This window comes from Bos taurus, chromosome 26, assembly GCF_002263795.3.
Source record: "Bos taurus isolate L1 Dominette 01449 registration number 42190680 breed Hereford chromosome 26, ARS-UCD2.0, whole genome shotgun sequence".
NCBI classification, from domain to species: Eukaryota; Metazoa; Chordata; class Mammalia; order Artiodactyla; family Bovidae; genus Bos; species Bos taurus.
This window is the reverse complement of record NC_037353.1, coordinates 23,653,411-23,675,844: the sequence shown is the minus strand read 5'-3', so window position 1 is coordinate 23,675,844 and position 22,434 is coordinate 23,653,411. Positions and strand designations below refer to the sequence as shown.

Sequence of the window (22,434 nt, the reverse complement as noted above, 5' to 3'; positions counted from 1 at the left end):
TCACTCTGTTTCTCAAAACCAAAACTTTGCCTCTGAGTGGATTCAAATGGATTGTGGAGATCGTCCTCCATCCCCTCTCACCTCTAGAAGTGGTTGCTCCCGCTTACTGGATGGGGCAGTGGGGAGGGCGGCCCATGAAGGAAGCTTGTACAGCCATTGCCTTTGTCATATTTCCTCTGTGAAGAAACAGAAGACTTCAGTTCCTGGGATTGGTTAAGCCCTAGAACAGAGAACTAAGGAACTACTTTGTATTCTCCTACGAATCTCATCTCTTTGTGTATAGCGCCATAGAAGCAGAATTGTTACACATTTTTGCATCTTGATCAGGAAACTGGAATGAAAATGAACACAGGTAGCCTGCCGTACACCATAAATGGAAGCTGGCACAGAGCAGAGAAAGACTCAAAGACTGAGGGAATGTGAAGAGGAAAAGCCAGTGAAAGAATAAATTATACACAACGACCATGCCAAGCCTGACGTTTGCAAAACACTGTGAAGGTTACTATATTTAAGATCAGCGTTGACTTGAGGTCAATGTGGTCTCCTCTGGCGCTGGTTAAGGATTCATTCGACAAATATTTTTATCGCGCACTCATTACCTGCTGGACTAAGCTTTAGGGTTAAAATAAACACATGAAAATAAGACTAGTCTTCACTGTCAAGGAGCTAGAAATCTAGTGTAAAAGACAAGTAAAGATTATAACATGGTAGACTCTCTCAAGGGACATCCATGTGACAGCGTGCTGATTAACTGACATGTTCATTCTCCCTGTGGAACACACTGACTGAGGTCTATAGGACACTGGAAGCTTTTGGCTAGTAAAACTACTATCCACTACTCTGCATAATCTACTCCCATATATTAAGTAGAATGTTTATCAAGAATTGGTTAGTTTTGTTTTTCAAACCTAGTTATACCATCTGCGCTTGATGCTACAAATTAAATGTTATAGAAACTGATGATAATAAAAAGAAATTGCTGTTTCTATGGAAACAACAGACTGGTTCCAAATAGGAAAAGGAGTACATCAAGGCTGTATATCATCACCCTGTTTATTTAACTTATATGCAGACTACATCATGAGAAATGCTGGACTGGAAGAAACACAAGCTGGAATCAAGATTACCAGGAGAAATATCAATAACCTCAGATATGCAGATGACACCACCCTTATGGCAGAAAGTGAAGAGGAACTCAAAAGCCTCATGATGAAAGTGAAAGTGGAGAGTGGAAAAGTTGGCTTAAAGCTCAACATTCAGAAAACGAAGATCATGGCATCCGGTCCCATCACTTCATGGGGAATAGATGCGGAAACAGTGGAAACAGTGTCAGACTTTATTTTTCTGGGCTCCAAAATCACTACAGATGGTGACTGCAGCTATGAAATTAAAAGATGTTTACTCCTTGGAAGGAAAGTTATGACCAACCTAGATAGCATATTCAAAAGCAGAGACATTACTTTGCCAACAAAGGTCTGTCTAGTCAAGGCTATGGTTTTTCCTGTGGTCTTGTATGGATGTGAGAGTTGGACTGTGAAGAAGGCTGAGCGCCGAAGAATTGATGCTTTTGAACTGTGGTGCTGGAGAAGACTCTTGAGAGTCCCTTGGACTGCAAGGAGATCCAACCAGTCCATTCTGAAGGATATCAGCCCTGAGATTTCTTTGGAAGGACTGATGCTGAAGCTGAAACTCCAGTACTTTGGCCACCTCATGCAAAGAGTTGACTCATTGGAAAAGACTCTGATGCTGGGAGGGACTGCGGGCAGGAGGAGAAGGGGACGACAGAGGATGAGATGGCTGGATGGCATCACTGACTCAATGGACGTGAGTCTGAGTGAACTCCGGGAGTTGGTGATGGACAGGGAGGCCTGGCGTGCTGTGATTCATGGGGTCTCAAAGAGTCGGACACGACTGAGCGACTGATCTGATCTGATGGAAACTATGATGAAGCCTCTGGAAGGAATCAGCAAAAGCAAGTTGCTTAAACACACACACACACAGGCACGTCAAAAACTGATACTGAATTAGAAGTGGGCAAGAGAATCACAAAAAGTGAGGGGGGAAAATCTTTAACAACTCTTTAATTTGTACTATTTGTTTAAAAATCCTTTGTAGGGATTTCCCTGGCGGTCCAGTGGTTAAGAACCCACCTTGCAATGCAAAGGACACCGGTTTGATCCCTGATCTGGGAAGATTCCACATGCCCGTGCACCACAACTGCTGAGCCTGTGCTGTGGAGCCCACACACCCCAGAGCCCATGCTATACAACGAGAGAAGCCACTGCCACTAGAGAGGAGCCCCCACTCTCTGCAACTAGAGAAAAGCCCACACACAGCAGGGAAGACCCAGAGCAGCCAATAATAACTTTTTTTTTAAGCTATAACATAATATAATAAAAGTTGCTCAGTCGCAGTCGACTCTTTGCGACCCCACGGACAGTCCATGGAATTCTCCAGGCCAGAATACTGGAGTGGGTAGCCTTTCCCTTCTCCAGGGGATCTTCCCAACCCAGGGATCGAACCCAGGTCTCCCACACTGCAGGCAGATTCTTTAGTAACTGAGCTATGAGAGAAGCCCTTTAAAAGCCATAATTAAATGGAAAAAATCCTTTGTATTGTTTGTTCCACTTAAACAGAAAACTCCAATTTAGAGAACGGAGAGAAAATATAGGTGTTGGATGAGTTCATTCAATTATTACAGGGAACACAAATCAGCCCACATTCAAAGAAAGGGCCTTGATTCTGTACAAGAAGAAAGACAATAAAATTTTCCATTGCCTGTTGATATCATACTGATTCAAGCAAAGAACATAAATGACTGCTAAACACTAGAGCAAAGGGTGGTGGAGAAAATAATTTTCACATGGTGCTGAAGTATCACTCCATGAACTACTGTGGTAATTCGTGGAAGGGGAGAACACATGTTTACAATGGAGACAACTGGTAGTTGCCACCTTAATCAAGTGACTCAACATCAATAACAGTGAAGATCAGACTAGGTGCCCCCTGATGTGATGTGTTGTTAAGTACATACAACTCATTAAAATATTCTTGCCAAAGGTTGCTTAAAAATTTGGATTTAATTTCCAGTATATAGGCAATATAGGAGATCAAAAAAATTAGTTAAATGATAATGAGAAAATCATAGAAGCCCCAAATACAGAATACTCCATGAAAGAACCAGCTTGGTTTCTTTAAAAAGTCAATGCCATTATTAATTTTGTTTGGTATCATTACAACACCAGTTTGGTTACCTAAGAAAATGTTATTTTTTAGAGTTCAAAGAGATAAAATGACATGTCTTGAATTTGTTTTTAAAATATGCCAGCAAAGAAAAAAGATGAGGAAAGGTAAATATGGAAACATGTCGACAATTACTGAATCAATGGACATACTGGGGTTTATTGCCTATTTTCACTACTTTCGTATGTATGTTCGGAGAAGGCAATGGCACCCCACTCCAGTACTCCTGCCTGGAGAATCCCATGGATGGAGGAGCCTGGTGGGCTGCAGTCCATGGGGTCGCTGAGGGTCGGACACGACTGAGCGACTTCACTTCACTTCCAAACACCAAAAACAGAAAACATTCAATGTCATGAAAAAACTGAGGAGGGGATTATTCTGGTTTAAAAGATACATAACAACCAAACACAATGCACAAACCTTGACTGAATCCATGTTAGAAAAAAACAACTGTATATGACATTTTGGGAAAATAGAAAATCTGAATATGGACAGGGAGTAAATGATTCGGGGAACAATAAATTTTCTTAGTTATAATGGAATGCGGATGATGTACAAGAAGTAATGCTGGGTCAGCTCTCACGACAGCTGCAATTTACTTTCAAATGGTTCAGGGAAAATCATTAAGAACTATCAAATCTAGAAGACAGGTATATGAACATTAATTATACTAGTTGTTCAACTTCTCTGTATTTTTGAACATTTTGAACATTTTGAACATAATAAGGTTTTAGCAGTTTGTCAAACACTTGCAAATGTTTTTTTCAAAATAATATATTTAAGATGCATATATAATTTTTTAAATTCTACACTTCAGCTAATTTTGTTATTCAGTGAACTGAAAGAGGGAGAGGATCCAGACAGTGGGGCACTGACACATGTTTAACAAGTTCTCTGGGGAATGCAGCCCTGGTTTGTAGCATTCACCAGTTTTCATGGTATGAATATCCCTACCATGACTGATTTCAAATTACTAACATCTCTTCCCAACTCTGTGTTCAGTGACATGAGTACAACTGGTCTTTCAAGACACAGCTAGTTCGAACACATCACTGAATCCATATCATAACAGAAGGATGCCAGCTGTAATAGGAGAGATAGAAAAGATGGTTTGCAGAAAACAAAGAACCAAAGGTCATCAGCTGACAAGGGGTAAGGCAGGGGAGAAGGGTTTGAACACAGAAGACAAAGTATTAAATTATCTATAAATATTCAGCACAGTGCTTGGTATACAGTAATCACTAACTTACTAAGCACTTCCTACAATTCGACTATACAGAAAGCTGAGCACCAAAGACTTGATGCTTTTGAACTGTGGTGTTGGAGAAGACTCTTGAGAGTCCCCTGGACTGCAAGGAGATCCAAGCAGTCCATCCTAAGGGAGATCAGTCCTGGAAGTTCATTGGAAGGACTGATGCTGAAGCCGAAACTCCAATACTTTGGCCACCTGATATGAAGAGTTGACTCATTTGAAAAGACCTTGATGCTGGGAAAGACTGAAGGTGGGAGGAGAAGGGGATGACAGAGGATGAGATGGTTGGATGGCATCACTGACTCAATGGACATGAATTTGAGTAAATTCCAAGAGCTGGTGATGGACAGGGAGGCCTGGTATGCTGCAGCCCATGAGGTCACGAAAGTCGGACATGACTGAGCAACTGGACTGACTATTACCATTTTCTAGCCTGATTCATAATCTAAAAGGTCATCTTATCCTTTTAAGACGGCATTTGACGGTTGCTTCTAAGGAAGGGAACTGAATGGCTGGGCAACTTGCCATCAGGAGTGGGAAGAAGCCACTTCACTGCTCTCAGCCTTTTGAATTTTCAAAAATGTGAATGTACTATAAATATTCAAAATATAAATGAAATTGAAATTTCTAAATCTTAGGACATGGGTCTCTTGAAAGAGCTCTTTTCTCACCATAACCTCCTAATCTGACATCTATGCAGTCATGCATTTATTCCCATCATTCCTAATACAAGAATTTAAAAATCAACAGCCAACAGGGACCTCCTTGGCACTCCCAGTGCAAAGGGCATGGGTTTTATCCCTGGTCGGGGAAGTAAGATCCCAACATGGTCAGAAAATAAAAATAAAGAATCAACGACAATAAACTAGTACCAAAAAAAAAAGTTCCAAATCATCATGCCCGGCTGACAGGGTAGAGGTTGTAGTTTAACAAGTTTATTCACATGCGGAAAAGTTAGAATCTTGGCTGCCTCAGTACCCATGATAAGATTCACACGAAGCCTTCAGTCACTCAGAATGCCACACTTCACTCCAAAATACAGTCATGCAACAAATATTCACTGAGCACTTTCTATGTCTTTGGGTCTGGGAACACACATGAACAGAATTCTCTCCAACTCTAAGGAGTTCTAATTTGGCTTTGGAAAATTTCCTTTGCGAGGAATTTATCTAATCTTAGGCAACTATCTTTAGGCCGAAATTACTATTTATAATTATGAACAGCAGAAGCAACTCTTACTTAGAGGACAAATATTTTCTCATAAATTTGCTAGAAAACACATTTTGTTAAATGAATCCTGGTTTCTAAACCATAAATTAGAGGTGTATTCTTCTCAGGGGAAAAGGCCACAGGAAAAGGAGTACATTAATGTGATCCCTGGACTTAACCACTTAATCTAACTCTATTGTAGGACTCCATGCGTCCCCTGGCAGGAGCCAAGTGAAGTAGCAGAAGTCAAAAGAGAATTGCAATCCTGAAGTAAAATAACCCCCCAGCAGGCCAAAGTCAAGCAGGAGCCCCAGAACTCTGTAATTCTGACAAGACCATACCAGGTCTCCCCTTCAAAACCCATAGCTTCTCTGCCAATGTCTACCTTGGGATAATCATGACTAATTTCATCATGCCCTTGACACCATTCACAAGAAGCCAGGACTGCCAGGCCTTCCTTATTTTTTGCCAGCCTCAAGTGGTTTCCTCACAGGCATGTATTCAATAGTACTCTACTAAAGACTCAGGAGAACCCCTTGCAGATCTGTGCAACTCTCTCTTCTCCAGTATTCTCTGAATTCCAGGCTCTTTAACCTCCTTGGATTCTCAACATTGTCTCAACTCAAGGAGACCGCAGACTCTGTTTAGGTTGGCCCTTCTTGAATCATAACCTCCATATAGGTAGAAAGCTGGTGCAATCATAAGGGCTCATCTTCTGTCAAGATCGTCTCCGGTACTGCCTGTTGTCCAACATCTGAAAACCACTATATGTATCAGTTCAGCTCAGTCATGTCCAGCTCTTTGCGACCCATTGACTGCAGCATGCCAGGCCTCCCTGTCCATCACCAACTCCCGGAATTCACTCAAACTCGTCCATTGAGTCGGTGATGCCATCCAATCAACTCATCCTCTGTCATCCCCTTCTCCTCCCACCTTCAATCTTTCTCAGCATCAGGGTCTTTTCAAATGAGTCAGCTCTTCTCATCAGGTGGCCAAAGTACTGGAGTTTCAACTTCAGTCCTTCCAGTGAATATTCAGGACTGATTTCCTTTAGCATGGACTGGTTGGATCTCCTTGCAGTCCAAGGGACTCTCAAGAGTCTTCTCCAACACCATAGTTCAAAAGCATAAATTCTTTGGCGCTCAGCTTTCTTTATAGGCCACCTCTTACATCCATACATGACTACTGGGAAACCATAGCCTTGACTAGACGGACCTTTGTTGGCAAAGTAATGTCTCTGTTTTTTAATATGCTGTCTAGGTTGCATATCTGTTTACTTATTTAAGGAAGGAGGGTAAATCTGGCCCCTATTACTCCACAGGGGCACAAATGGAAGCCTCTTCTCTGTTTATTTTCCATCCTAACTTAGTCACTTTCTTCCACGGTCACTCCCTTGACCTTGTCATTTACAATTACTGCAACCCCTCATTATCTCAATTCCAAACATCTACTCCCCAACCACCACCACCTCTCTCTCTCTTTTTTTTAGGACAGTCCTGCTAGTACAATCCCAGCAATCCTTTGCCTCACTTTTAATCCACTGTTTCCACCACCTTCACTTGTCCTTTTTCTCCTCCTAATCAAGCTCTACATCATTTCACTGTCAATCATTTTAACTAGATCCTCAATTCCCTGGGCCCTCTCACTTCATCTTATTTGCTTGGCTACATAACAACCCAATTTAAATCCAACTAATTATCTAAGGAATAGTACACATTTTCTGTTTTTATCTTATTTATTGTCTTCTATTCCATAGAAGGACAGCTCCGTGAAGGCAGGGACTCTCATTTGCTTTTTTACTACTTTTGTATTCCCAGAGCTGAAAACAGTCCCCAGTAAATGGATGATACTCAAATTATTTCTTGACTGGTTTAAATAATAAAATCCAAAGTTCAAAGTAAGTATTCAAGTGAAAACACCAGAAGTGAAAAGCAACACTGTCTAGAATATCTAACTGCTTCCTGCTGTAAAACAGATCATTAAAAAAGAAGCAGGTAATGTGTATATACTTTCAGTCCTTTTTTTATAACCTCTTTAATGATTTTTTTGTAATGTTATATACATGGTTCTAATAAGATGGAAAACTATAGTAGGCTCCCAAAAGAAACTTGGAGATCTCACAGACATGTTAATGAAACTCACACTAACACAAAAGCTGTGACAAAAACCGCAGGCAACAGAAAACAGCCATGTTTCAGCTGGAAAGAGATGCCTATGGTAGGTCCTAAGCAAGTGGCATAGAAAACACTGGAAGGGGACAGGCTTCTCCACGTGTGTTTCTCTGTGTTGTTCATGCCTCTTGGCCCCCACTGCTCACAACGCTCTTGCCCAGCTGGTCTGACAGCAGGATCAGGGTGGTATGCTTAAGTAGGCTGGGTTAAATAGAGGTACAAGCAGCTGTAAAGCCCTAAGTATATCTTCCTCTTTTACCCTCCTTCCCAGCCAGAGTGAGATAAGGACTGTCTCAGAGGCATAAGCCAGTGCCTCTGTGTTGTTCACAGTCCAGCGACCCATCAAGAGATGACAGCCAGAAAAAAAGGACTCACAGAGAAGACAGATGAGCTCATCTCAGGGGCACAGCTGCCACAGAGAAGAACAAAATTAAAGCAGTTATATCAAATAAAAGCAAGTTAATAGATCAGTATGTAAAAAAATAAATTAGTAAATATCTTCCAAGAAGGACCATACATAACTGGAAACGTGCAGTAAGAACAAAGTGGAAGCGTTAGTTGCTCAGTTGTGTCCGACTCTTTGCAACCCCAAGGACTGTAGCTCGCCAAGCTTCCCCTGTCCACAGAATTCTCCAGACAAGCATACTGGAGTGGGTTGCCATTTCCTACTCCAGGGGATCTTCCCAACCCAGGGACTGAAGCCAGGTCTCCGGCATTGTAGGCAGATTCTTTACTGTCTAAGCCACCAGTAAGAACAAGAAGTTTTAAAATAAACACCAACTAAAGTTAATGGTGTGAAAATTTAAGAGCCAGGATAATAAAGAACCCAACAGCTGGGCTCAAGAGCCAAAGATCAGGTTAAGAAACTCTTAGAAGATATTAGGAAGGGGAAAAAAGAGGAAAATAAATAGCGAGAGGTACAGGACGGAAGTGGAAGTGTCAATATATCTATATAATGAGGCCCAGAGGAAAGGAAAGCTGTTTCTCCTAGCAAAACAGAAGGACAAAATTTTGAATAAGAAATAACTCAGGGTTCCCAGCTCTAATAAAAGATGTGAGACCTCAGACTGAAAAACAAAAAACAAACAAACAAAAAAACATAAAAAGGATAAGGGGGGTGGGGGGTGGGATTTATCACCAGTCACAGTATAATGACTTCCCTTGTGGGAACTCATTATAATGCTTTCCTTGTGACTCAGCTGGTAAAGAATCCACCTGCAATGTGGGAAACCTGGGTTCAATCCCTGGGTTGGGAAGATCCCCTGGAGAAGGGAAAAGCTACCCGCTCCAGTATTCTGGCCTGGAGAAGTCCATGGACTGTATAGTCCATGGGGTTGCAAAGAGTCAAAAACGACCAAGCGACTTTCACCTCACAGTATAATGAAATGAAAGAAAAAGTTGTCTAAAGTTTAGAGGAAAAGTAAATCACTTATAAAGGAAAAACAAGAATCAGATTGACTCCATAATTCTCAAAGGCAACACTGGTTCTAAGAGGTCAAGGAAGTGATATGTGCAAAAGGTGTGAAAGAAAAAAACTTGAAACTTAAAAATAAGAAATACATATTCTGGAATACACTATAAAAAATGGGAAGGGTAATAAGTAAATAACTTATTAACTATTGTCTAAACAAGGTACAAAACAAAACAAAAAAGTAAATCCATAGCAATTGCAGAACTAGTGTTCTTTAAAAATCAAAGCACATTTTTTTTTAAGGTGGGGCATGGCTGGAGGGTAGAGAGGAAGATGAAAGCTTCTAACATACTAGTCTTTTTTTAAGTATGTGTGGGGAATACATACACTTAAAGGTTTAAAATAGAGAAATTTTTTCAATAGGAACAAACACAAGTACATATATTATCAAATTAAGAGTAAGAGTTACAAGCACTGAAATTGAAGCTGTGATCAAAAATCTCCCAAAAAACAAAAGCCCAGGACCAGACAGCTTCACAGGAAAATTCTATCAAACTTTTAGAGAAGAGCTAATGCCTATCAATCCCAAAGAAAGGCAATGCCAAAGAACAATCAAACTACCGCACAATTGCACTCATATCACACGCTAGTAAAGTAATGCTCAAAATTCTCCAAGCCAGGCTTCAGCAATATGTGAACCGTGAACTTCCTGATGTTGAAGCTGGTTTTAGAAAAGGCAGAGGAACCAGAGATCAAATTGCCAACATCCGCTGGATCATGGGAAAAGCAAGAGAGTTCCAGAAAAACATCTATTTCTGCTTTATTGACTATGCCAAAGCCTTTGACGGTGTGGATCACAATAAACTGTGCAAAATTCTGAAAGAGATGGGAATACCAGACCACCTGATCTGCCTCTTGAGAAATCCGTATGCAGGTCAGGAAGCAACAGTTAGAACTGGACATGGAACAACAGACTGGTTCCAAATAGGGAAAGGAGTACGTCAAGGCTGTATATTGTCACCCTGCTTATTTAACTTATATGCAGAGTACATCATGAGAAATGCTGGACTGGAAGAAGCACAAGCTGGAATCAAGATTACCAGGAGAAATATCAATAACCTCAGATATGCAGATGACACCACCCTTACGGCAGAAAGTGAAGAGGAACTAAAAAGCCTCTTGATGAAAGTGAAAGTGGAGAGTGAAAAAGTTGGCTTAAAGCTCAACATTCAGAAAACAAAGATCATGGCATCTGGTCCCATCACTTCATGAGAAATAGATGGGGAAACAATGTCAGACTTTATTTTTTGGGGCTCCAAAATCACTGCAGATGGTGACTGCAGCCATGAAATTAAAAGACGCTTACTCCTCGGAAGGAAAGTTACGACCAACCTAGATAGCATACTGAAAAGCAGAGACATTACTTTGCCAACAAAGGTCCATCTAGTCAAGGCTATGGTTTTTCCTGTGGTCATGTATGGATGTGAGAGCTGGACTGCGAAGAAGGCTGAGTGCCGAAGAATTGATGCTTTTGAACTGTGGTGTTGGAGAAGACTCTTGAGAGTCCCTTGGACTGCAAGGAGGTCCAACCAGTCCATTCTGTAGGAGATCAGCCCTGGGATTTCTTTGGAAGGAATGATGCTCAAGCTGAAACTCCGGTACTTTGGCCACCTCATGCGAAGAGTTGACTCATTGGAAAAGACTCTGATGCTGGGAGGGATTGTGGGCAGGAGGAGAAGGGGATGACAGAGGATGAGATGGCTGGATGGCATCATTGACTCGATGGACGTGAGTCTGGGTAAATTCCGGGAGTTGGTGATGGACAGGGAGGCCTGGCGTGCTGTGATTCATGGGGTCGCAAAGAGTCGGACACGACTGAGCGACTGAACTGAACTGAATGCCTATCCTTCTAAACCTCTTTCAAAAAACTACAGAGGAAGGAACACTTTCCAAACTCATTCTTCAAGGCCACCATAACCATGATACCAAAACCAGACAAAGACAACACAAAAAAAGAAAACTACAGGCCAATATCACTGATGAACATAGAAGCAAAAATCCTCAACAAAATTTTAGCAAACAGAATTCAGCAACACATCAAAAAGCTCATACACCATGATCAAGTTGGGTTTATTCCAGGGATGCAAGGATTCTTCAATATACGCAAATCAACCAACATGATACACCATATTAACAAACTGAAAGATAAAAACCATATGATCATCTCAATAGATGTAGAAAAAGCCTTTGACAAAATTCAGCACCCATTTATGATTAAAACTCTTCAAAAAATGGGCACAGAAGGAACCTACCTTAACATATAACAAGCCAACGGCAAATATTATTCTCAATGGTGAGAAACTGAAAGCATTTGCCCCAAGATAAAGAACAAGACAAGGGTGTCCACTTTCACCACTATTATTCAACATAGTTCTGGAAGTCCTAGCTACAGCAATCAGAGAAGAAAAAGAAATAAAAGGAATCCAGACTGGAAAAAAAGAAGTAAAGCTCTCACTGTTTGCAGATGACATGATACTGTACATAGAAAACCCTAAAGATGGTATCAGAAAATTATTAGAGCTAATTAGTGAATTTAGCAAAGTTTCAGGATACAAAATCAATACACAGAAATCACTTGCATTTCTATATACTAACAATGAAAAATCAGAAAGAGAAATCAAGGAATCAGTCCCATTCACCACTGCAACAAAAATAATTAAGTATCTAGGAATAACCTTACCTAAGGAGACAAAAGATTTGTACACAGAAAATTATAAGACATTAATGAAAGAAATCAAAGATGACATAAAGAGATGGAGAGATATTCCATGTTCCTAGGTAGGAAGAATCAATATTGTGAAAATGACTATTTTCACTACCAAATAGTCTACCAAATGACTATCAAACGCAATCTACAGATTCAATGCAATCCCTATCAAATTACCAATGGCATTTTTCACAGGACTAGAACAAAAAATTTCATAATTCATATGGAAACACAAAAGACCCTGAATAGCCAAAGCAGTTTTGAGAAAGAAGAATGGAGCTGGAAGAATCAACCTTCCTGACTTCAGCTTATACTACAAAGTGACAGTCATCAAGACAGTATGGTACTGGCACAAAAACAGAAATATTGACCAATGGAACAAGACAGAAAGCCCAGAAATAAACCCATGCACCTATGGGTACTTTATCTTTGACAAACGAGGCAAGAATATACAATGGGACAAAGACAGCCTCTTCAATAAATGGTGCTGGGAAAACTAGACAGCTACATGTAAAAGAATGAAATTAGAACACTTCCCAACACCATACACAAAGATAAACTCAAAATGGATTAAAGACCTAAATGTAAAACCAGAAACTATAAAACTCTTAGAGGAAAACATAGGCAGAACACTCAATGACATAAATCAAAGCAAGATCCTTTATGACCCACCTCCTAGAGTAACGGAAATAAAAACAAAACTAAACAAGTGGGACCTGATTAAACTTAAAAGCTTTAGTACAGCAAAGGAAACTATAAGCAAGGTGAAAAGACAACCCTCAGAATGGGAGAAAATAATAGCAAATGAATCAACTGACAGAAGATTAATTTTCAAAATATAGAAGCAGCTCATACAACTCAATGCCAGAAAAACAAATAACCCAATCAAAAAGTGGGAAAAAGATCTAAACAGACATTTCTCCAAAGACGACGTACAGATGGCCAATAAATACATGAAAAGATGCTCAACATCACTCATTACTAGAAAAATGCAAATCAAAACTACAATGTGATATCACCTTGTAGTGATATCACCGGTCAGAATGGCCATCATCTAAAGGTCTACAAACAATAAATGCTGGAGAGGGTGTGGAGAAAAGGGAATGCTCTTGCACTGTTGGTGGGAATGTAAACTGATACAGCCACTGTGGAAGACGGTATGGAGATTCCTCAAAAAACTAGGAACGCAACTACCATATGACCCAGCAATCCCACTCCTAGGCATATACCTTGCTGCTGCTGCTAAGTCGCGTCAGTCGTGTCCGACTCTGTGCGACCCCATAGACGGCAGCCCACCAGGCTCCCCGTCCCTGGGATTCTCCAGGCAAGAACACCGGAGTGGGTTGCCATTTCCTTCTCCAATGCGTGAAAGTGAAAAGTGAAAGTGAAGTCGCTCAGTCGTGTCTGACTCCTAGCGACCCCACGGACTGCAGCGCACCAGGCTCCTCCACCCATGGATTTTCCAGGCAAGAGCACTGGAGTGGGTGCCATTGCCTTCTCCATATATATATACCTTGAGGAAACCAAAATTGAAAAAGACCCAAGTATCCCATTTTTCATTGCAGGACTATGTACAATAGCTAGAACATGAAAGCAACCTAGATGTCCATCGACAGATGAATGGATAAAGAAGCTGTGGTGCATATACACAATGGAATATTACTCAGCCATAAAAAGGAACACATTCAAGTCAGTTCTAATGAGGTGGATGAACCTAGAACCTATTATACAGAGTGAAGTAAGTCAGAAGAGAAAGATAAATATCATATTCTAACACATATATATGGAATCTAGAAAAATGGTACTCAAGAATTTATTTACAGGGCAGCAATGGAGAAAAAGACATAGAGAATAGACTTATGAACAAGGGGAAAGGGGAGGAGAGGGTGAGATGTATGGGAAGAGTAACATGGAAACTTACATTACCATAAGTAAAATAGACAGCCAACGGGAATTTGCTGTATGGCTCAGGAAACTCAAACAGGGGCTCTGTATCAACCTAGAGGGGTGGGATGGGGAGGAAGATTGGAGGAAGGTTCAAAAGGGAGGGGATGTATGCATACCTATGGCTGATTCATGTTGAGATTTAACAGAAAACAACAAAATTCTGTAAAGCAATTATCCTTCAATAAAAAATAAATTAATTAAAAAGGAAAAAAAAGAGTTAAGGACAACTGCCAAAGAATAAAAACAGAATGGATAACTTTCAAACAGGAGGAGTATTATATTTAGCCAATAATAGATGGTAGGAAAAGAGGATAACAAAAATAAGCAAATAGAAAACATGCAATAATATAAAAAATCAAAATAAATATTTTATGATTGATATAAATCAGTTCAGCTCACTGACATTCTCAGAATAACTTTTTGAAAGATCCAGGTAATATATGCTCAGTGTACAAAAACCATGAGGAAATAGTCTGGAAAACAGAGTCAAATGAAGAAATTAAAAATCACCAATAAAATCACCGACATTTTTCTCTACTGTGTATTAATCATTTTTCATGAAAAATACTTTTCTGCACTTAAATCTGAAAATCTTTCCATATCAATCAACACAAAACTTCATGATTTTTACTGGGTAAACTGTAGTTCTGCACTGTATCACCATAATTGTTACATAGCCAATGTATTTCATTTCCTCTAGGTTAGACATTTCAATAGTTTCCGGTCTGTCATCTTTCATGTAACGTTTGATACTTCCTCCCGGGAAAACTACCCTGCCCTGACTGCCACCTCCACAGGTTTAGAAAAGGCCCAAGGGTTTTATGTAGGAAGACTGTCCCCTCCATCACTTGGCTCTCCTTCTCTACGAGATAATTCTTTTTTTTTTTTTTTTTTAACGAGATAATTCTTATCAGTACATTCGAAGCCCAGAATATTTCCCATCTTTAAAACCAAAAAACCTCTCCAGCTTCTTTATCGCTTTCCTGCTATCATTCCATTTCTCTACTGCTCCTTATAGCAAAGCCCTTAACAGAACTATCTCTGTTCACTATCTCTATTTCCTCATCTTTCATGTTCTATTCAATATGCTGCAAACCACTCTTGTCCAATGAAACTACTCTTGTAAAGATCTCCAATAAACTCTTATTTGGATACATTCAAAGATCAATTCTTAGCCCTCATCTTAGTCCATTTTTTATCGCTCCTTTCCTGAAACCATCTCTTCACCTGGCTTACACCACACCTCTCTGGGTTTTCCCTTCCTTGACAGCCACTCCATCTCAATCTCCTTGTTGGTTCCTCTCATTCCCCTGACCTCTAGAAGACAGAGTACTCTTGCTCTTCATTCTTGGATCTCTTCTCCACGGACACTTATTCACTTGAGTAATTATCTCATTTAATCTCAAAGTTTTAAATATCTCTAAGTCGATCATCCCTCCATATAGTTCCATCCAGATCATTCCCCCATCCCAGATTTATATATACTATTGTCCACTTGACATCTCCATCAGACTGTGTACCAAGAATATGAAACTTCCTTTCTCTAAATCTGTTCTTCCTTTAAAGGGGGAAAAGATGTTATCAACATTCACCAAAATTAGTGGCTCAAGCTAAAACCCCAGGTTTCATCCTTAACTTTCTCCTTACTTCTAATCCTCTGAAAAAATATCCAGAATTTGATCTTCTCTCACCAGTGACCCCAACCAGTCCAAGCCACTGTCATCTTTCACCTGAACTGCAACAACAGCCAGCTAACTGTGGCCTCTCTGCCTTACTCTCTCTCTCTATAATAAACTCTTTGCAGAATAACCAAAGTAATTTTTTAGAGTTCACTAAGATTCTGTCACTCTCCTGTTCAAAAATTCCCCATTGTGGGACTACCCTGGTGGCCCAGTGGTAAAGACTCCACGGTCCCAAGGCAGGGGGCACGGGTTCGATCACTGGTTGGGGAACTAAGATCCCATGTGCTGAATGATGCAGTTAAACCAACCAACCCACCCTCCACCATACTTAGAGTAAACACAAACCCCTCGCTATGACCTGCAAGGCCTTACTGATCCCCGCTGATCTCTGTGGCTTCATCCCCCATCACTTCTGGCTTACTTTTCTTTAGAAAAGACTAAAGACACTTCTGCTCTTTAGACACTTCCTGGTCTTCCTTAAATATGCCAAACGTTCTCTGGCCTAAGGATCTATGCTCTCCCTGTTCCCAGCTGTGGACCACCCTTCTCTCCATTCTCGTTTCTTACTCCCCCACTTCATTCATGTCTCTGCTCAAATGTCACCCCCTTATGTGGTCTTCCCTGACCATCCATCTAAACTAGCTTCCCTCGACCCAAAGGTCCTCCTTCTATGCTACATGTAGCACTTATTAGTAGCTGATGTTATATTCCGTATTTATTTGCTTAGTGTGCTCCCCACCTAGCTATAGAACGCACAAAGGCAGAACACTCTTCTAGTGATGCTATATCCTCTGTGCCTGGAACACGGTCTGGGACATAACAGGCACCACATCTGAGTAACACTGACTGAATATCCTCAGCCACGCATCTTCATGCATTTGTCTATTCAGGGCTAATGATGCACCTCTTCCTATCCCTACAAAAATCAAGAGAGTCAGACCAAAATTTTAAATAAAGAAAAAATGTGTTATTATAAAATATTTCAGACATAAAAATAGTATAAAGAAATACCCACGTGCCTACTACCCAGTTTAAGGAAAAAAAAAACATAAATATAATCCCATGAATACTAATTCACTCCACTAAGCCAGCTTAATATCAGATTTGAAGAAAAATAAAGGAGAGAAGTGTGTTTTTTGAATCATCTATTTTTTTCTCACCTGCTTTTTAAAAAAATTAAAATAAAACTATTTCACATATTCTCCAGTAGTTTTCCAATAAAAGTTTGGGAGATGGGAAAAAAGAAACACACACACACAAAATTTAACAAAGTACTATAAGTATCCCTTCCTCCCCCAACCCCAAAAAAAGGAAAAAAACTCCATGTCACAGAGAGACTGGGGGTTTTGAAGGAGAAAACAAAAGAAACAGGAGAAGAAATACTAGGTTAAGTGAGCAGAAGGAAGCAGAGGTCTGGCGGGGTATGCATGGCACGACTGGGAGGAGCAAGGCCAGAACAAGGTAACATCAGGAACCAGGTGCTGGTCATCTGTCTTCCCTACTGAACATATGGCTACAGAGCGATTACAGACGAAAGCTGGCCAGGCACCAGGATCGAAGAAGGCACGTATCACAGAAGGCTTAGACAACACGAAGGTCATCACAGTTCGGCACAGCACCACATACTGAAGTTGGTAAGCGAACGTTGCTGTATACAGAGAGGGCAAACAAGCTGGTGGCTCAAAGCAAAAGTGAAGAGAGACGGAAATTTTTTTTAATTAGAAGAATACTTTAAGGATTTAATAGAGTTAAATCGGAAACTCTGTGATCCATTAAAAATAGATCTTTCAGATCTTTGTCACTAAGGAGCAGTATCAGTAATCCAACGGAACAATTTCATACATAATCAAATTTCAAACATATCTAATAGCATCTAACACTATTCCACCACAAAATCTACTGGCTCTGCAGATAGTATCTGACTCTAGTCTTGGGCAGGGGTGGGGGAAGGGATACATCAGGATGGGGCTAGAATATCTTGTTTTTGCCAGAAAGTCTAGAAAGGAGCCAGTTTAGAAGATCAAATGGCAATCTGACCATTAATTCTGTGAAAATTCATGAGTCTTAATGGTACTCAAAAAGGGAGTTTTTGAGCTATAGGGTACCTAAGGCAAACACGGCAAGCCGGAGTAAAAGTCTAGCCAGGCTTAGCTAGCTGAACCTTGAGTCGTGACCTGAGGCCTTTTGTAATTATTTCATCTACCTAGATTGGCACCTGTAATTCACACAGAAAGTACTGTTTGTGCTAGAGATTGTCCTGGGTATGGGATTACGGTGTATGTAAAGTTCCAATAGTACTTACTTTAAAATGTCATGTGCCAATCTGCCAAAATGACTACCTCTGACTACTGGACAAGGTCCTGTTGATGCAAACTCAATAGGAAAGATACCATCCAGGCAGGGTCTACAGAATCCTGTCATCTCTAACGTAGATTAAGAGACTATGGTCAAAAATTAGATAAGTACAGGGACTCCCCTGGTGGTCCAGTGGGCTAACACTCCTTGAGCCCAATGGAGGGAGCCTGGGTTCAATCCCTGGTCAGAGAACCAGATCCCACATGCTGCAACCAAGACCAAGCACAGCCAAATAAATAGTTTTTTTAAAAATTAGATAAGTACAAAATGAACTTAGTTACATAACAGAAAGAGTCAGATATAGAAAACAAATGTATGGTGGGGGGGGATAAATTGGGAAATTGGGATTGATACATACACTGCTGCTGCTGCTAAGTCACTTCAGTCGTGTCCGACTCTGTGCGACCCCAGAGACGGCAGCCCACCAGGCTCCCCCATCCCTGGGATTCTCCAGGCAAGAACATACATACACACTACTCTATATAAAATAGGCAACTAATAAGAAATCACTGTATAGTACAGGAAACTCTACTCAATACTCTGTAATGATCTGTATGAGAAAAGAATCTAAAAAGAGTGGATATCTGTATATGCATGGGCTTCCCCGCTGGTTCAGGTGGTAAATAATCTGCTTACAATGCAGGAGACCCAGGTTTGATCCCTGGGTCAGGAAGATCCTTTGGAGAAGAGAATGGCTACCAACTTCAGTATTCTTGTCTGGAGAATTCCACGGACAGAGAAACCTAGCAGGCTACGGTTGCAAAGAGTCGGACATGACTAAGCAACTAACACGTATATGCGTGACGGATTCACTTTACTGTACAGTGGGAACTAACAACACTGTAAATCAGCCTTACTCCAATAATTCTTTTTAATTAGATAAGTACAAGATACAGAAAGAGGCAGAGGCTTGGGCAGTCCCATTACTATAAGGCATTTAGGCCAAGAAGAACAAGCCTAGAATTATTGACCCAGACATGTATCTCCAACCTGGACGCTATAGTAGCTTCAGAATGGTAATTCTGTCCACTTTGGTTGGGTACATTTGTAGTCTCTGAATGAAGACACAGTAGTAGTGATAATTTTAAGTTGTATTTATACAGTGTAGTAATAACTTTTATTACCATTACAACCATCAGTGGTTGTAATGTTAAAATGTTTAAAATTCTTAAGAGATGATGACTTATCTGTCTTTACTGGAAGTTTGAAGTACTTGAGGAAATCAGACATTAAATTTGTAAGTATGGCTTGAAATGTTTAAGGAACTCTAACCAAGTTTGTAAATAGTATTAATATGAGAATTTCATCTATTTAAAAGCACCTGAGCATCAAAAAACTAGCAAATGTGTTTTTACTTATTTGTTTATTATTTGTGGCTGTGCTGGGTCTTCGTTGCTGCACAAGCTTTTCTCTAGTTGCAGCAAGCAGAGGCTACTCTTTCGTTGCAGTGCGCAGACTTCTCACTGCGGTGGTTTCTTTTATTTTGGAGCATAGGCGCTAGGGCTCAAGGGCTCAGGAGTTGTGGCTGAGGTGCTCCTCAACATGTAGGATCTTCTTGGCCCAGGGACTGAACCCACGTCTCCTGAATTGGCAGGTGGATTCTTTACCACTGAGCCACCAGAGAAGCCTCAGATGTGTTTTTATTACAAGTTTCATGGACTTATTAGAATTCTATTTTACTGGATTTATTATTTTTTTGTTGGGTTTTAAAGGTTTAAAGAAAATAGGTTTTAAAAAATCATAAATTTAAGGACTTCCCTGGGGGTCCAGTGGTTAAGACTTCACCTTCCAATGCAGGGGTGCAGGTTCCAACCCTGGTGGGGAAACTAAGAACCCACATGCCTCATGGCCAAAAAACCAAAACATAAACAGAAGCAGTATTGTAACAAATTCAATAAAGACTTTTAAAATGGTCCACATTTTTTTAAAAATCTAAATTTTTTTTTAATTAAAAAAAGTTAAAATTTTAATAAGCTAAACTCTGACCAAAACATACTGTGGGTACTCAGTGGCTGCCGGCCATAGTAGAACCAGACAGCCTACATTCAAATTCCTGCTCTCTACTCCTCTTTAGGCAAGCTACTTGAATTTTTGTGCCTTAAGGTCTTCATTTGTAAAACAAAATAAAAGCACTTGCACCAAAGTCCTTGTGAGGATTGAGTCAACACGTACAAAGCACTTGCCTAGAAAACTAAGTCCTCTACAAATGTTCGGTGTTCTTACTATAGTCATCATTATTGATAGAACCTGACAAGGCTACAAATGCCTTGAGGACAAGAACAACGTCTTATTTGTCTCTATATTTCTAGCATTTAGCACACCGCCTGGTACCCAACAGGTACCCAGTAAATACTACCTGAATTTAATCTGAAATTCTAGCTATTAGGTTGTAGGTTGCAATCAGTAATACATAAGAGAACTACCATCATAAATGGCAATAGCAAAGATAAAAGGGCCAATAAAAACAAGACCCCAAATCTTATATGGTCAAAAAATATTGTTTCTTAGCAGGGTTTTTAAAAAATTTATTCCGGGTTTCTCAAGGTTCAACTCATTAGTAAGGGAGTTCAATTGGGATCGGAAAGTAATAGTTGATCAAAGTCTAGACTCTCAGTCTAGAATTACACAGATTCACTAGAAAATGAGATTCCTCTCCCAATAAATTTAATCTAAGAGTTCATGGTCAAATTAATTACTTTAGCTTTTTCCAACCACAAAACTTGTTTCTGAATTAAAGTACAATACAGCCTTAACCCATTCAATTCGGGGCACCCTTTTGATTTTCCATTGCTCTCGGATTTTCCAGCAGTTTAGTCTCATTTGGATTAATTGCCAGTACTCTAGATGGAAAATTCTCCCAGCAGATTGTTCCATTCATAGCCATTTAGAAAGCACTGCTTGCGTCAGACTGTTTTCTGCTTGAATAAAGGGGGCTGTTACTGCAAACCCCAATTTTTCTTGGCGTCCAGCAGTCACACTTCATTGAGTACACCCTGTGCTTGCCTTCTACTAATGACCTCTCAGAGCAAAATGCTTTATCTAACCCACCAAGTTGCAGATTTACCTTTCCTTAGAGCACTGATTAAGGCCAGAGAGGCTATAATTCCATCAACAGACATCACATGACTGCAGTACTAGTAATAATAATTCACAATTATTGAGGGCCTGTGTATACCAGCCACTAGGCTTGTATATCTCATTTAATTATCCAAGAACCCCAAGAAGAAGATATTAATTCCATTTTATAAATCACAAAACTGAGACTTAAAAAGCCTAACATTCCCTGGGTTTCTGTCCTTGTTTCAAAGGACTCCAAGTAGATTGCTCAAAACAGTTTCCTCAGACAAGCCCAGTGAACTATTGTCCTCATGTTATAAGAAACTGAAGATCAAAGGTCTTATAACTAAGAAGTATATAAAAAGTATATTCAAAAAACTAAGATCAAGGCATCTGGTCCCATCACTTCATGACCAATAGATGGGGAAACAATGGAAATAGTGAGACTTTATTTTCTTGGGCTCCAAAATCACTGTGGACAGGGACAGCAGCCACGAAATTAAAAGACGCTCGCTCCTTTGGAGAAAAGCGACGACAAACCTGGACAGCATATTAAAAAGCGGAGACATCACTTTGCTGACAAAGGTCCGTACAGTCAAACAGATGTGAGAGCTGGACGGACCATAAAGAAGGCTAGGCACTGAAGAATTGATGTTTTTGAACTGTGGTGTTGGAGAAGACTCTTGAGAGTCCCTGGGACAGTAAGGAGATCAAACCATCAACCCTAAAGGAAATCAACCCTCAATATTCACTGGAAGGACTGATGCTGAAACTCCAATACTTTGGCCACCTAATGCAAAGAACTGACTCATTGGAAAAGACACTGATGCTGGGAAAGATTAAAGGCGGGAGAAGGGGATGACTGAGGGGCTGGATGGCATCACTGACTCAATGGTAAATGAGCTTAAGCAAACTCCAGGAGACAAGTGAAAGACAGGGAAACCTGGCATGCTGCAGTCCATGGGATCACAAAGAGTTGGACACACTGAATGATTAAACAAAATATAGATAAATGTGAATTCTAGTTGATTACAAAATCCATAGTTAATTATTTTGCTATGCAATCTATACAACTAAATAAGTCCTTTCATAGAACTTCCTTCCACTCTCAGCTAAGGAATAAAAAAAAATTTCCTGAAAAGGCTCTATTACCACTGGAAAAACCATAGCCTTGACTATATGGACCTTTGTTGGCAAAGTAATGTCTCTGCTTTTTAATGTGCTGCCTAGGTTGGTCATAACTTTCCTTCCAAGGAGTAAGAGTCTTTTAATTTCATGGCTGCAGTCACCATCTGCAGTGATTTTGGAGCCCAGAAAAATAAAGTCAGCTACTGTTTCCA

General features: G+C 40.2%; 1 protein-coding gene across 3 annotated transcripts in view; it reads right to left on the bottom strand.

Annotated features, from left to right (window-relative positions):
- The window catches only part of CNNM2 (cyclin and CBS domain divalent metal cation transport mediator 2), a 184,630-nt gene that overhangs the window by 60,042 nt on the left and 102,154 nt on the right, over positions 1-22,434 (bottom strand). Inside the window, exon 2 of one of the 3 annotated variants that reach the window (XR_003032723.2) lies at positions 82-176. The exons of the other annotated variants lie outside the window; for them this stretch is intronic. The gene's annotated coding sequence lies outside the window, so the exon portion shown is untranslated. The remainder of the gene's footprint in view (positions 1-81; positions 177-22,434) is intronic. 3 annotated transcript variants of the gene reach the window in all.